Source organism: Canis lupus, chromosome 4 (genome assembly GCF_011100685.1).
Source record: "Canis lupus familiaris isolate Mischka breed German Shepherd chromosome 4, alternate assembly UU_Cfam_GSD_1.0, whole genome shotgun sequence".
Classification (NCBI taxonomy): domain Eukaryota; kingdom Metazoa; phylum Chordata; class Mammalia; order Carnivora; family Canidae; genus Canis; species Canis lupus.
The window spans coordinates 42,383,873-42,398,502 of NC_049225.1; the positions used below are offsets into that span (position 1 = coordinate 42,383,873).

At 50.6% G+C, this 14,630-nt stretch overlaps 1 protein-coding gene across 1 annotated transcript in view; it reads right to left on the reverse strand.

Moving 5' to 3' along the window:
- Positions 1–14,630, reverse strand: part of KCNIP1 (potassium voltage-gated channel interacting protein 1) — a 339,679-nt gene that overhangs the window by 265,994 nt on the left and 59,055 nt on the right. The window lies entirely within an intron of this gene.

Here is a 14,630-nt window from a genome sequence, read left to right on the forward strand (position 1 = left end):
AGCTGCAGCGGCAGGTGGTGGGGGACTTCCTGGAAGGCAGCCCGGGGCCCTGGCACTCGGCCGAGCCTGAACGCTTATTCCTCACCTGTGCCTGCCTGCCAGTTAGCCTGACGAGCTTTATAAGTGCTGCAATTTGTGGAATTAAAATCTTCTTCTTATTTGCATCTGGCAGCATGCTGGCCAAGAGCAGAGGAAGGGGTAGGTGGGGGCTAAAGCCTTCTGGTTGGTTCCTGAGCCTTCTATAGTGGAGATGCTAAACGACAGGGACCCCTTCTTCCCACCCAGCTGCAGGGACAGGGAGCATCCATGACCCAGGAGGCTCCTCCAAGGGATGGACACAGGTGACAGAAGGGGACAGAGAGGCACAGACTGCAGTGACTGGGGTGGCAACAGCAAGAGGCTGAGCATGACAGGATGACCACAAATCCCTCTTCACTGCTTCAAGCCTTGCTCCCTGTCCCCCATCCATCCTCACATGGCAGGCCAGAGGCAAAGTCTGCCACGACACCACCTTTGTCCTAGGTCAGGCTTCTGGAAGCAGACCCTGAGACCAGAAGTTGTGTGCATGAGATTGATCAAGGAATTGTTTCCAGGAGAAACCAGCAAGGGCAGGGGAGAAGAAACAGAAGAGGAAGGCAAGAGGCCACATGAGGCTATGATCTCAGGTGTGATCCTATTGGATCTCAGGAAGGCCGCTTGTGCTCAGGGTTAGTCCTACCTCTGGGCAAGGGAGCAGGGCTTTCCCACTCCCAACATGGGCTAAGGTCCTGAAGAAGGGATGAAGGAGCATGAGATACACTCCCAGGCACTTCAGGCTCTGGGCAACTGAAAAAAGCAACTGTAGCAGCCTGGGGACTGATTTTGGGAGGGAATGACAGTTACGTGCTTGATGGGACTAATACCCAACCAGAATGGCTGCCTTGGCCTGATGCCAAAAGGTAGACCTAGAATTGGAACACGGGAATCTTGGCTCTTGTGACCCAAAAGGCTGGAAGGCAAAGCTCAGCACTGGCCAAGGGAGGAGGTAAGGGGTAAGGGGCTGGCTCAGCAGAGGATGAGAGGGAGAAGCTGGCCAGTGCGGGTCTGGGGGGGAGCCAAAGTGCCTGAGTAACACCCAGAAGAGCCAGGAGAGTCACACACTTCTTGGGTGTCCTGTGCCTACTGGAGACCTGTTGGTGGAGCCAGTAGCCTTGCATTTCTAGAAACCCGGAGGCCGGTGCCAACAAGGACAGCAGAGGCTTCATGGGGGGATCAGGGCTGGGGATGACAAAATGGTGTGAAACCAAGACATCAGCCTCAGAGCAAACTCTGGAAAGAGTCCAAGCTTAGCCTGGTCATGAGCTGACAGTACAGGGCAGAGGGACCAGGAAATCCACTGCAGTGTGTCTCTGAAGACCGCAAAGGCCCGGAGTTAAGGGACAGCCGGAATGCTTTTAGGTCTTTACTTAGTTCCATCTAAGAGTGTGAAGAGGGAGGAGAAAGAAAGCACGGGACAGTGGTGGGGGAACTGCCTTCCTGCCATGGGCCCCGCCCAGCGTGGCTGCTCAGGACCGGGGGACTGAGCCCAGCTTCGAAGGGGAGGGTCCGGTTTTGCTTGTCACACGGTGTCTTCTCTGTGTTCTTGCTAGTAGGCTCACCCTGTGCCGGGCTCCAAGCCTCCTTCCCGGGCCAGATGCTCTGGTTTGAACCTTGGCTTGCTTCCTCGGTGGGGCAGTCGCTTCATCTCTGTGACATGGGCAAGTGTGGGTTTGTAGGTTTGTTTCAAGGACAGTGGCTGGCCTACTGAGAGCACACAGGTGTACTTTGTAAGCAGCCTAGTGGGCTTACTTACTGTGAGGCCTGGAGACAACGGCCTGGACAGGATTTGTGGATTCTAAGGAGCTGGGCCACAGTCACTGTTTCTGGTCTAGTCTTGTTCTCTGTGACTCACAATGGGGTCCATAAGCTGGTTGCCAACCAGGAGCCTGAACTAAACACTGCAGAAAGCAGAAAACAGGAAAACACACTCACTCACTCAGGCACTTGTACATGCCTGGGAACTTGTCGGATATGCAAACTGTCAGGCCCCAAAGCTGGGGGTGGGCCCAGCCCTGGGGGTCTCACTGAGCCCTCCCAGGGGAAGTCTGGTGTGTCCTCAAATTGAGAACTGCCGAGCAGGAACAGGTGGGCCTTCCCAGTTCTGGCCTCTGGCCTAGCAGCTGATCCCTGTCACCCAGCATGGAGCCTATCACCCTCTGATGTGGTTGCTGAGACCTTTCTGTTCATCAAGCAGAGCAGGACTTGGCCCTATGGGGGAGCAAGCTGACTCAGCCAGTGTTTTAGGCAATCTTTACCTGGATCCACATTCTCTCCTGGAAATGAATAGCCTTGAATGGCTGCATATTTGCATAATGGTTCTCTTGTCCCTTTCACTTGCCTTAATTAATTGTTTTGGAATACTACTTCCCTAGTCTGGTTGCCTGGAGTAGTGCCTCAAAAAATCACCTGGGCAGCCTGTGAAAATGCAGATGCCCACCCCCAACCAGTCCTCATTCCAGAATCCTGTAGTGTAACTGGAAGCTCCATTTGCAATCTACATAAAATTGAGATGAGGCCATGGTCTTGGCCAGTGACCAGGTACAAGGGTGCTGGTCTGATTGAGATCCAGACAGCTGCCCTACACTACCTCTGTAGCAGCCTGAGGGCACTGGGGCTGCTCCAGTGGTAGGAGGCCCCTGGAGGTGGAACTAAGAAGGTGATGGGAGGAGGGGGGAGAAATGGGGGTACTGGCCCTTGAAAGAGCATGCTCTGGGTGGTCTCCGAGAGGCATACCCTAAAAAGCAGTAGTGTTACTCTCTAAGCACTGTGCAGAGCACTGTGCACATGGTTTCTCATTTCATCCACCTGTAAACCCACGGGGTAGGGGTTTTCTCTCTGACTTCACAGAGGTGAAGTGGCTGGTCCAGAATCACATCACTGGTCGGTATTAATCACAGTCCTGCTCTGTTTTGGAGTTTGTGCCTTTGGCATCATCTTGTTGTACCTCCTCCTCTTGGGAGAAAAAGTCAAAGACATAGCTCAGTGCCCCGCACAGAGTGAGCTTCTGGAAAAAAACAAACAAACAAACAAACAAACAAAAAAAAAACAAAACAGCTTAATGAACCACCCCTTCCAACCTCACTTCACAGATGTGGAAGCTGAAGCTCTGAGGGGTGAGCTGTCTGGACCTATAGATGCTGGGATGCTCTGCAAGAATTTAAGGGCTTACTCTCTGTTTGCAGCGAAACTTCTATATGCAGGCTAAGAGAATCCAGAAGACCTCAGACTTGAGGCAGGGGCAACTGGACAAGAGAGGCAGGGTGCTTCTGGCTTTCAGGGAGGAGGAGGGAGACCCTGAACCCAAGAGGTTGGACTTAGGTGGTAAAACCTTGCTAGGAAAAAAGGTGGGCGGGTGAGCAGGAGCAGGCGAGCCCGTGGCCTGTGCCGCCCTCTGCTGGTACAAGTGGTACTGGTCACAGTTGGTCAGGACCGGCTCTTGGGGCTGTCCGGGACTCAGGCTAGGTCACCAGCGGGATTGGCTGAGACCTGACCCTGGCCAGTTCCACTCCAGCTCAGACAGTCTCACATCAGCAGCATCCAAATCCATAGATTGGCCGCTCGCTGGAGCCACGCACTCCCTTCTATTCTGTTCTTGGAGGAGGAATGACTGTCACTTCAAACTCCCTGTCAACCCAGGTCCCTGGTGCTGTTCCTCCTGTTTGCAGGGGCCAGATAGCACCCTACCTAGAATGGCCCCGATTTGGGGGTTGGGACGTTAGAGTCCAGGGTTCCTCTCACTCCAGCTCCTGGAGTTCCTGACATTACTTGAACATTGACTATATTCCAGTTGCTTTTCTAAATATAATGAATACGCATTAAATATATGCATATGAAGTCCTCACAACAAACTTAGGAGGCAGAACTAATATGATCCCCATGCCACAGAAGACAAAAATAGACACTAGTTTGAGATCCCACAGCCAGGAAACAGTAGAGCAGGATTTGAACTCAGGATTTGGTTCCTCAGTCCTTGCTCTTTAACCATGGCACTGCCCTGCTCAAAATAGGCATAACCCATGCAACTACCTCTGTGGCCAGACCAAAGCAAGGCAGCCCAAGGTGAGGCATCCAGGCCAGCAAATGGTGCTGAGGTGAGCAGGAGACCCCTCGGGATGGATGGAGATGCAGAATTCAGGGGAAGGAATGCAATGTCTCAGCCAGGTGGGCCTGGGAGAGGATCCCAGTGCTGCCCCTGGTGAGCTGGGTGACTCTGGCCAATTCCCTGCTCTGAGCCTCAGTGTCCTTATCTGTAAAATAATACAACATTCCTTTCTCTGAGGGTTTTGGTAAATGTTAAATGGAATAAATAATGTGACACTCAGTAAGCCCTCAACAGAGGCAGGTTTCTTTCCTTTATTTGAAATTGGGCTTACGCCACCAAGCCATCTGGAGGAGGCAGGAGTAATGAGGATGGAGATGTTGAAAATCCCTCCTGCTTACCGCTATTGAACATCCACTATGTTCAGCCAGATAACTCTGAATGGCTGTTGTCTGTGAGTGCCTTAGCTTTGGACTTCTTTTTGCTCCATTTTGATGATTCACCCATGAAGGTTTTATTTATTTATTCTTAAAGATTTTATTTATTCATGAGAGACACACAGAGAGAGGCAGAGACACAGGCAGAGGGAGAAGCAGGCTCCACGCAGGGAGCCCGATGTGGGACTCAATCCCGGGACCCCAGGATCACGCCCTGGGCTAAAGGCAGACGCTCAATCACTGAGCCACCCAAGTGCCCCTAGCCATGAAGTTTTTAAAAACACTGGCACCCAGGTCCTACTGATTTAATTGGACCCACGCAACATGAGATCATGGCTCCTCAAGTGGTTCATGTGGTGCACCTGGGATTGGGAGTGCTGAGAACAGTCCCTCCTGCCTGCTCTTATCCCATGTCACACTTACTTATCATTCAGATCTTAGCTCAGGTATCATATCTTCAGAGAAACATTCCCTGACCACTTAGACCAGGCCCATTTTCTTTGTTTTATACCATTATATATCCCTTTCCCTCAGAATTTATCTCACTTATGTTTATTTGCTTGGCCATTTCAATGTCTGTCTCTTTCAGTAGACACTTTTCTCATCTGTAAAATGGGGACCTAAGGTCTTACATCACAAGGTTCTTGTGAGGATCTAATAACAAACTGCAGGTAAAGAGCTTGGTTGGGGGGGGGGTCTTCTAGGTGGCTCCAGGGCCCTAGGGCTAACATATGGCTGTCTTCTAATTTCCCAAAATAAACATCTGGCAGCATCAAGCGTGGGCCTGGCATCAGTCTCTTTGGATTTAGGCCATGAGGTGATCCTCAGGTCATCTGAACTCCCCTGATGGCGTGGCCTCACATCAGAGCCCCTACACTGTGGAATCCTGAGCCCTCTAGGGCCAACCCTGAGCTAGTATTCTTACTTTGTGTGCTCAGATTATTGGTATTTTTGATAATCAGATTATTTACTCCATAAATATTTACCTAAGACCCAGTTAGGTACCTGGCCTCCTCCCAAATGCCTTACATGTATCATCTCACCTAAGCAGTTTTGCGTTTAAATAAAGCCTGTCCCCCTATTACTAGTTAAAACCTAAAGTAAATGTCTATAGGGACAGGAGTTGATATAAATAAGTTCAGGGAGGGTTTTTGGTGGGAGGAATGGTCCTTCAGCTGTTGCAATCTCAAACCTCCTGGAAAAACTCCGCTCTTCAGCATCATCAAATTGTTTCTGCACAAGCACAGAACTGCCAGATTGCCCTACTTTTAAAGAGAAACCAGCAGTCTGCATTTTTATATGGAAACCTCAGCTTTTAGAAAATGGCCCAATTTGAAAAAAAAAAAGACATAATACCGTTGAGGCTAACCAAAACTCAGCTATAAGATGAATCTGCCCTTGAGCAGCCTTCAGCCTTTGAGGAGAGAGGGTGGGATGTCCTGGAGCTAGGCAGGGATAAGAGTAAGAGAAATCTTGGAGGGGGGAAGAGGGAAAAAAGAGAGACTCATCTCCTTAAGTCCACAAAGATGCTGAGCACATGGGTGGGTGGTAGAGATTTGGTGGGTGTGATGGGTCATTTCAGATGCCAGCTTGTCTGGGCTAAGGGATGCCTAGATTGCTAATAAAACATTACTTCTGGATGTGTGTGAGTGTGAGGGTATTTCCAGAAGAGTGTAGACTGAGTACTTCGCCAATGCGAGTGGTTATCATCCAATCCCTTGTTGTCCTGAATTGAACAAAAGGCAGAGGACGAATGGATTTCGTCTCTTTGCTTGACCTGGAATGTCTACCTTCTCCTGCCCTCCTCAGACATCACAGTGGATGCTCCTGATTCTTCGACCCTCAGACTCTGACTGGGACTAACACCATTGGCCCTCGATTCTCAGACCTTTGGAGTCAGATGGGTTCCTGGTTGACCAGCCTGCAGATTGCAGACTGTGTGACTTCTTGACCTTCACAAACACAAAAGCCAGTTCCTATGATAAATGTCCTCTGATTTACATCTATGTAGATCCTATTGGTTCTTTGCCTGTTGTGGAGAACCCTGAGGAACCCAGTGGGAGCCCCTGGCTCTCTGTGTACGGGTCTGGAAAGCCCAGAAAAAGCAGAGACTTGGAGCTCCACTGACTCCAAATGGCAGAGGCTTGGACTAGCAGGACTGTGGGGGCTTAGACACTGGGGATCTGTTATGAGTAAGGGTCTAAGGATTAGAACCCTTTTCCTGTTTTTTTTTTTTTAAAGATTTTATTTAGTTATTCATGAGGGACACAGAGAAAGAGAGGCAGAGACAGAGGCAGAGGGAGAAGCAGGCTTCCTGGGGGAGCCCCATGCAGGACTCAATCCCAGGACCCCAGGATCACGATCTGAACCAAAGGCAGATGCTCAACCACTGAGACACCCAGGTGCTCCCCTTTTCCCTATTTTTGTTTTCCACACCATCTAATATCTTCTTCTTTTTAAAAGATCTTTTATTTATTTATTCATGAGAGACACAGAGAGAGAGAGAGGCAGAGACACAGACAGAGGGAGAAGCAGGCTCCCTGCAGGGAGCCCTGATGTGGGACTCGATTCTGGAACTCCAGGATCTCGCCCTGGGCCAAAGGCAGGTGCTCAACTGCTGAGCCACCCGGGTGTCCCTATCTAATATATTCTTATGTGAGGCTAGAGCAGGGGGAGAGCAAATCATTGAGAGAGGAGATGCCGCACCTGCCCAGGTTTCAAGAACAAACAACAGACAAATGGACAGACATTTCTTCCACCGCTGAACATGGGGAGGACGACCATGGAGTGCTCCTCGCTCCCACCACAAACGGTTGTCCAGTCAATGGAGGAGAAGCCTGCACCGTGACAGGCAGCGGCTCAGCCTGGGAAGATGATGAGGCCAGTTGGTTTCTGTCGAGCCTGTAAACTTTAATGTTCACTTCGATTCACAACCCAATTGTCTGTAAAATGAGGCCACTTTTGGCAGGTCCCATAATTAGAATCCATTTCTCTAACTCAGAGGCAAGCGGTTGAACCTGTCTGCCAGCACCTACTGATGGAGTCAGTGGGAGAATCTGCCCTGGGGGAGAGGAAGGATGGGGAGGGACAGGGTGGGACGGGAGCCTGCTTGGATGCAGCCAGCTGTGCCAGGAAGGCAGACTGGGGGCAAATTCTGGGATCGAGGAAGCAGTTTGGCCCCCTCCCTTTTGGAATTGGTGAAGACGTCAGTTAAAGAAAGAGCTGAGAGCCCATAGCAGCCACAGTGACCACAGTAGTAGCCACAGCTACCATTCTTGGGTCACTTCTCGGGGGCTGGGAAACTGCACATCATCTCACAGAATCCCCATGATTCCTAAGTTCTAGGTCCATCTCTGCTACTTCCTGACAGTGAGCCAGGGTTCCCAAGGTGACCCTTCGCTTTAGGCAAGCATCTGCCGACTGGTTTCTTTAGGCACAGGGCTGCAAAGGTGCCCAACAGGACTTTCCAGGCCTTGGCTAGAAATGAGTATTTAGGAAAGTCACCAAGCACCAAACAACACTAAGTGCTGCATTAGCCACCCAGGGTGTGACAGAACCAAGGAAGTAACAACATATTGTCCTTTGGGTGGAATAGTAGCCCAGGTAAGGAGGGTACAAATGAACTGGGCTTTGAAGGGTGTGCAGAAGTTTGACAACTGGAGAAGGTAGAGGGATATGCTGGGCAAATAGAACGAAAGCATCAAAGTGTTGGGGGAGTAACAAGAGCTTCAGTGTGCTGTAACCTAAGGTATAAGAAGATATGTGTTAGAGGGAGGGTCATAAGAGACCAGGCTGGAGTTGGGCTGTGACAAGCTTCTCAAGCTTCTTGCCCTGCCATGAAGCTGGATTTTATTCCCTAGACCCTGGGGACTCACTGAAGGGTTTTTAGCAAGAATGATTTATCCAATCCAGCTCTGTGGTCTACCATGTGCCCTCTGGTGGCTGCTGTGGAAACCGGCTGCTGAAGGGATATGAACGTGGCGGGACCAGGGCAATGGAAGGTTACTGAGAAGTCACCTTGCGTTTATAGAAGGGACTGCCTAGCACATCCAGCTGTCCTGTGATGAAGGGGTGGTGTCCAGGAGTAACAAGTTCCCCATCAGTGGGGGGATCCAAGCGGAGGGGAGGCCTCCTTTGGTTCCTTCTTGTCCTGAGACTCCTATAACTGAGAGGATGTGAGGAGAACATCTGTGGCTGGGGTGCAGTAGAGCAGGCCTCTCCACGCTCGCTCCCCCCAACCCCTGCCTCATCACTGGGGCGCCTGGGCCCCACTGGGCCGCCCTGCTGCAGCTCACTCGCTCAACAGCTGTCCCTGCCCCCCTGATGGCAGAGTCCAACTCTCACGACAGGGTTGACAGACCCCAGATACTTTGCCACACTCCCAGCAGGTGAGTGGGGGCATAGCATGGAAGTCGGTGGGATCAAGGGGGCGCCAGGATGGGGCCCATTTTCTTTCCCACATAAAGGCCGGAAGCGAAGGAGACACACACCTTCCCTCCTGTCTGACGTCGGATGGAGTTGGTTGTACGAGGCTGTGATGCCTGCGGCACGCTGACCTGTCCTGGGACTATTGACAGGACAGCAGGCTGTGGCAGAAGCCACCTGAGGCTCGGCACGAGGGAGCTGCAGAACCCGTGGCCCTAAGGTTGCCCACACTGTGACCTTTTGCTCTGGAAGGCAAGGAATAAGGGGTTTAAGCGATTTTAAAGTCAGATACTGTTTCTTGCCGCTACATTTGGTCAGTCAGGGGTATTGTTTTCATAAAAACACAAGATAAAATTAAAGAGAGGCCCGGCCCCAGGACACTGGTAAGCAGTGTAGACCCCGACTTACACTGTTGTGGGGAGATGGAGAAGGGCCTTGTACCCTACATTCTGCATTAGGGGAAAACCCCTTCACCCTTTCTGCCCCTTCTCTCAAGCTCGGGTGCTTGCCACATCATCTTTCCCAGCCTCCTCTCAGCTCTCGATTTCCTTTTCTCTTATGTGGAGCAATTTAGATTTTCCTTAACTTCTTCGCTAAGGAAACCAGAGGTGCCTGGTAGGACCCATTCATGTGGGGGGAAACAGGCTGGAAGGGAACATCGGAGCATGGTTTGGCAGCATGAGGAGGAGTTCGCCAAGCCAAGTAGAGGAGGGAAGAGGGCATTCTGGAAGTAGGGAACTGCATTTGTAAATCTCACAAAGCTGTTTTCTTTCTATCATACACCAAAAATGCTAAACTTGAAGTCAACCCATAGGCCTCTCTGGGAGGTTCTGGGCAGTTTGCTGACTCTGGGGGTGGGGATCAGACCCAGAGGCTAGAGAGAGTGTGAGCAGAAGTGATGTCTCCGCGTCTTGGCAGCCTGGCAGCGCACTGTCCCATGGGAGGCAGGGGAGGGATGGGGACCCCACTCTCAGGAGGAAGATGAAGGTGACAGACCTCTCTGGCCTGGCCCAAGAAGAGCCCTGGCACCTGCCGCCGCTGGGAACGCGGGGGGTTGGGTGCAAGGGCTCCCGGGAACAGCTCCCTTCCACACTCCAGCTGCTAGGCGCTGCGGTGGGGGCCAGGTCTTGTCACCCACTGGCTGTGCGAGCCCCGAAGTCACTTCCTCTCCCTGTGCCTTTCTCAAAACTGGGGAAACAGGAATGCCCATGGAGACAGGATTAAGCGATGTGGTCGTAGCTACGCTGCACCTGGCCAGTCTCCAGAAGAGGGTGGCCATGAGCTACGCATGCCTGGCTCAGAGCCTCCCGCCCTTCCCTGCGTCCTAGTATTAGCTCCTAGCGGGGGGGGGGGGGGGGGGGGGGGGGGGGGGGGTGGTGCACGGCAAGAGAAGGGCAGGCTCCCAAATGGGGCCCGGAAATGAAGCAAATAGGACATGTGGGTGATGAACAGGTTATCAACGCAGCGGGTATTATTAAGAGCTGCCTCCTCAATGGTGTGCATGACAATGTGAGACAGAGCGTGTGAGCACAGTGTCTGTAAAGCCACCCCCCCCCCCCCCCCCCCCCCCCCCCCCCCGTCCCTGACGCCCAAGGAGCTCCTCAGGTGTGGCGGGGACCCTGAGGCTGTAGAGACCAGAGGTGGACAAGAAGCGCCCCTTCCCTGGAAGGGCTTCGTTTCAGAGTCAGTGCAAGAAAGAGGAACTACCTGTTGTGATGAGGAAGGGACTTACTGAAAAAAACGATGGTCTCCAAAGTCTCTGGAAGGGCCGGAGAAAAGGCCTCAAGGGAGACCCTGGAGCAGCGCAGGACTGACCTGCCGGGGCCACTTGCTCTGAGGTGGCCGCTGACTTTGCTGAGCTCAGGGGCCCGCTGCTGGGGCTGCAGGGCAGGAAGCAGGCCCCGGGAAGCTGAAGGGCAGAGGGTGGAACAGAGCCACGGAGAACCTGTCTCCAGCACTTGGTCTGCCAGCCAAGAGCTGCCACAGGAGCAGAAAGGTGGCTTCTGCCTTCCAAAGCTTGCTCAAGCCTGAATGATGTCCAGGGTCTGGGCTCCAGGAGGTCTGGGGTCAAGCCATCCAACCTCCACTGCAGAGCAAGGGGCACTTGCAGGAGGGGTGGGTGGGGTTGGAGCCCAGTCAGGGCCAGCAGCTGAGTCTTTCGCAGTCATGATGGGGTGTCTACAGCCTGGTCGGCACCAGCAGCCTGCCTCATGTTCTGTTTTCTCTTTAGACTCAACCTTGCAGAGATAGGACACTGGTTGTCTCTCTGGCCTGTGAATATAGGGAACCCCAGAGGGTCTCCTGAATTTTCTCCATCACCTCTCTGCCTTCCTCCATGACTGACATCACCTGCAAGGCTGGGCTACCTACAGGGAGCTTGGACCTGGAGGTGACAACTGGCTTTCAGATTCAAATCCTCTCTTTCTAGGGGCCAGGTGAGGGTTACTCTGTCTGGATGCAGGGGAAATGGATGTGGCAAGTCGATTCATTTATTGAATTGATCTTTATGGGGTACCTTCTATGTTTCAGACGTTACTCTAGGGCTAGGGAAACAGTGGTGAATAGCTCAGATATCTCTCATGGAGTCTATGTTCTAGTGAATCAGAATATAATAAGCAAGTCAAGAAACTGAGAAAGGAATCAGTGCTTCAAAGTAAATGACCCAGAGCTGTGTAATGGAGAGAGTCTAGGTGAGAGCAGCTTTCGGTGGAGGGTGCAGAGAGGGGTTTCTGGGAGGTGACTTTGAACTGAGGTGGATTGACAGGTTGGAGTCTGCCATGGCAAGATCTATGCAAAGGTCCTGAGGCAGGCAAGAAGGCAAAGGTGTCTGAGGATCAGAAAGAAGCCAGGATGTCTGGACAAAGGAGGGAGGTAGGGAAGAGCAAGCAAGTGTGGCAGATGTCATTTCAATGCAAGGTCTTGAGGGCCATGGGGGGAAGGTTGGGCTTTATTTTGAAAGTGGAGGGAAGCCATTGGATGCTTTTAAATAGAAGAGGGGCATGGTCTGATTTATGAGGTGAGTGGGGGAATGATGGATTGAGGTGAGCAAAAATGAGAGCAGGGAGGCTGGCAGGGGGCGAGCATGGTAAATGGTGAGAGATAGCAGAAACTTGGACTAGGCTGCTGGCCCAGGAAATGGAGTTCAGGTCAGAATCTCTGATCCTCTCTCATCCCCAAGCCCCAGCTCAAATGAATCCTTAGTTCTTCAAGTCCTGCCCTGGCCTCTGTTGGTCTCATCATTGCCAAAAGGCATCATGAGATGTGTGGAGTTTGGGGGCTGAAGTGATGTTGTCCTTTGTTCTTGGAAAGACATGTGTGATGTGCCAAGGCTCAGCCAGACCTGGGTTCAAATACAGGCCCTGTTTCTTACTGTGGGACCTTGGGCAGGTTACTTAATTGCCATAGGCCTCAGTGTTCGCATCTATAAAATAGGGGAATAATGCCTTCTTGTGGTGAGGATGAAATGTGAGAAGCCAGCACAATGGTCACACGCAGTACAGGGCCTCCAGAAATGTCTGCTTCATGCCCACCATACAGTCCACATCCCTTCACATGCGCTCCTGCTACCCAGCATGCGGGTAGGGAGGGGGAGCCACATGGTCTGTCTAGAAATCCCCCAGTAATGAAAATGTCAGCAGCTGAAGAAAAGGAGCCGAGCTCTGCTCTGACGGTGGTGATGGCAATGAATGATTTATGTCCAGCCTAATGGTTACATAAGCAGCTGTTACATTTTAAAAGCATCATGCAAACAATATGAAACATTTATTTAAGTGGTTCTGCACTATGGGGAATTTGATTTAATCAGCCTTTATTTCTGTTCTCATTAGAATGAAGTCTGGCAACTCTAGTAGACAGCCCTACCTCCATTTGGTAGCTTCTAGCTACTGAAAGCAAATATTTTTACTGTGTCACAATTAAACATTTATGCAGCACCCGGCTCCCCATCTGGCCTGCGGATGGGTGGGGTGGTACAGTGAATTCATGCCACGAAAGTCTCACACGGAATGAAGCAAGAAGCACCCCCGCATCTAACAGAATTAATAAAGCATATGAAGAGCCCATTTGAGAATGAAAAAGTTTACTGATTCATAACACTTCTCGGTTGTGCTGGGAGCTGTGCGTAGGTAATCTGAGGATTCTCTAGGTGGGCTTTCTATCTTCATTGTTCTGGCCCAGGTGGGATATTTTGTCTTTATTTTTAACTCTAAGACCATCACAAGTTACAAACCATGGAAGAGGCTAAAAGAAGCCTCTGAAGATGATGGGATTTTCTTGAAATTCCACTGGAATATCCATGAATGATATCACCAAATTTAGGACAGGGATTCCCCTGGGGAGAGACGGGGCAGCTATACAAGATTTTTTTTTTTTTTTTTTTTTTTACTACATTGGCAATGCTTTATTTTTTAAGCAGGTGGTGGCAACATGCATATCTTGTGTAATTCTGTAGATCTTTTTGTATCCCTAAGTAGTGTATAACAGCAATAGAAAAAAAGAAAAATGAATTTACTGGGTAAAAAAAGTGAAATTCCAGTCTTGGTTCTGCTACTATCTTTGTGAATCTGACTCACCTCTTGTCTTTTCTGGGCCTCAGTTTCCCTATCTGTGCAAAGGCAGAGTTGGGCTACAGCAGTGTTTTTCAAAGTTTGTTTCCTGAATCACTTCTTTTTTTTTTAATTTTTTAAAATTTATTTATGATAGTCACAGAGAGAGAGAGACAGAGAGGCAGAGACACAGGCAGAGGGAGAAGCAGGCTCCATGCACCGGGAGCCCGACGTGGGATTCGATCCCGGGTCTCCAGGATCGCGCCCTGGGCCAAAGGCAGGCGCCAAACCGCTGTGCCACCCAGGGATCCCTCCTGAATCACTTCTTAAGTGATGTCCCTTAGAAAACAAAACAAAGCAAAGCAAAACAAAAACAGTTCCATAGTTAAATAAGTCTGGGAAATGCTGTTTACTGTCTGCACTCTGGGAAAATCATAGTATGTTAGAGGTTCTGAGAAGTCCTGTGGCAAGGAGGTCTGTTTTGTTAAATACCTATTTAACCATCATGAGGTACCAGTGTTCTGTAAAATAGTCTTTGAGATTTGTTATTCTGAATTAGTTCAAAGATCCTTTTCAAGTCAATGTTCTTGAAGTTAATAATTTAAGCCAGTTTTCAGCCCCTGAGCAGGATAATCTCTAACTATCCCTGGCATAGAGAACGAGGACATCCCGGCCCATCACTTTTCTCTAGGTTAGCCAGCTGAGCATCTTTTTTTCCTGTGCCTGGGCTCATGCCCTCCCACTGGTGGGAAACTCTTTCTCAGCCATTTACTGCATATCTAACATATCTGTCTTTCCTTTCTCCTTGGCTCCCCATCTTCTAAATGCAAATTGTCCAGATTGCTTATTGCTTAGTATAAGATGATAAAGCTGAGGACCAGAGAGGTTGTGTGGCTGAAACATGGTCACACAGCCCGGGAGTGTCAGGACTGAAACCAGAAGGAAGTTCCCTTCTTGTCCTCCTCAAATGCTTGCTTTATATCTAATTTGCATCCCGCCCAGTGTTGCAATTGAAGGACAATTTAAGTCCTTGCTTTCTATCATGATGCTGTTTTTCTTGTTATTGTTTAGCTGTGACGGTTTTGTATGGCTCCCCTGGGAAGACTA